The sequence below is a fragment of the Chrysochloris asiatica genome, unplaced genomic scaffold, assembly GCF_000296735.1.
Source record: "Chrysochloris asiatica unplaced genomic scaffold, ChrAsi1.0 scaffold00079, whole genome shotgun sequence".
Lineage (NCBI taxonomy): Eukaryota > Metazoa > Chordata > Mammalia > Afrosoricida > Chrysochloridae > Chrysochloris > Chrysochloris asiatica.
The window spans coordinates 697,695-699,569 of NW_006408597.1; the positions used below are offsets into that span (position 1 = coordinate 697,695).

The window sequence follows — 1,875 nt, forward strand, 5'->3', positions numbered from 1 at the left end:
GCCAGTACACAGCCTTTCTCTTTCTGTGAGTCTAGAGTCTTCAGCTGCTCCCTCTCTCCATGTCCTCATCTCTACCTACATCTCTGATGTTGCTACTTCTCTGGATAGGGTTCCACATTCTACTCATGCTCTTCTCCCCTGATGGTCTAGGATCCTGTTCCTGGAATGTAAGATTAACTACTCCCCCCCTTTATGTTACAAAACCTTTACAGTTGTGACAATTGCATTTAGTCATCATAACAATTACTATGGAATCATAAGAATCCTATCCCCATCTCCTTTCACAAGACCAGTCTAGACAAGATAAAAACTATTCAGTGGGGATTCTACCTTCCCCCACACTCTGAAACTAAACTCCCTCTTGAAAACGTATAAGCCAGTCATTTTGTGCCTTTATAGCCCCCTCCATTTTAGGTAGTTAATGTCTAAGTCTTACCCATCCCTATCAACCCTGTATATTGAAGGGATAGGCTTGATCCTTGATGCCTCTCGGTTGATATTTTAAGCTACTACATCCGTTAAGTATAGGTCAAGTTCATCACATTGTAGCAATTTACACTTGCTTCCTTTATCAAATTTCTTTATCTTCCTCTAGTTGAGCTCTGGTCATCAAGCCATCGAAGCTGGGTCAAATGGGTACTATTTGCAAGTTTGGGGGTTCTTGTGCGTCTCCCTCCACTTCACATCAGTCAGATGCTTCAATATCAGCTCTAGCTCTCCATGGCTAGGTCAATGTCCATGGGCTCAGGAGTTCCTAAGTCTCCCCAAACTTCAGACCAACCAGCCCTTCCTCTTCTCTCTCTCCTCTTGAGGTTGATAGGAGTCTATGGAACATGGTCAAACTCAGCCCCTATCTTCATTACTGACTTTCCCCCACTTCCACTCAAATGCTACCTTTTGAAATGGTTGAACAGCAACCATTTCTTTTTGATACAGTGACTGTGTATTCCTTCTTCCTTCTTTGGATGCTTTCTGCATCATTGAATATTTTGCCCATGTTGTTGTTATTAAGTGCCATCAAGTCGGTTCCAACCCATAGTGACCCTCTATAGTGTTTTCCAAGGATTAGCTGGAGAACTTGAACCACCGACCTTGTAGTTCAAACAATTTTGTAGTCTGGCACATTAACCCACAGCGCCACACTGGGACTCCACAGAATCCATCAAGATTGCAAGTCAAGGCTTGAATTTTTACTTAAGTTCTTTCGCTTGAGAAATGCTGAGTGTGTTCTTCCCTTTTGGTTTTCCAACTCAAGATATTTGATTGTGTCTTTCTGACCTGTACTTTGCAATTTTCTGTTTAGTTCTTTTACCGCCTTTTTTCCATTTACTTTAGTATCTTGACACTGGAGAGCAAGTTTCAGAGTCTCTTCTGAAATCCATTTTGGTCTTTTCTTTCTTTCTTGTCTTAATGGTCTTTTGCATTCTTCTTACATGATGTTCTTGATATCATCCCACGACTCTTCTGGTCTTTGGTTTTTAGTGTCTAATGCATTACATCTGTTCTTGAGATGGTCTTTAAATTCAGGTGAGATATACTCAAGGCCATATATTGGCTCTCACAGACTTATTTTAATTCTCTTCGGCTTAGCTTAAACTTACATATGTGCAATTGATGGTCTGTTCCAGTCTGCCCCTGGCCTTATTTTGACTGATGTGATACAGAGTTTTTCCAAATCTCTCGCCACAGAAGTAGTCAATTTAATTTCTGTATATTCTACCTTGTGAAAACCATGTATATAATCATCTTCTAGTTTGTTTTAAAAAGATATTTGCAATAAAGAAGGTTTCGATCATGAGATCGTCAGCATCATTTCTATCACCAACTACTGGTATGTCCAACTACATACCTTTCCTCTTAGTTTCCAACCTTTGA

The 1,875-nt window shown here is 40.3% G+C and overlaps 1 protein-coding gene across 1 annotated transcript in view; it reads right to left on the reverse strand.

Annotated features, from left to right (window-relative positions):
- TTLL5 (tubulin tyrosine ligase-like family, member 5) overlaps positions 1-1,875 on the reverse strand; it is a 343,961-nt gene that overhangs the window by 307,784 nt on the left and 34,302 nt on the right. The window lies entirely within an intron of this gene.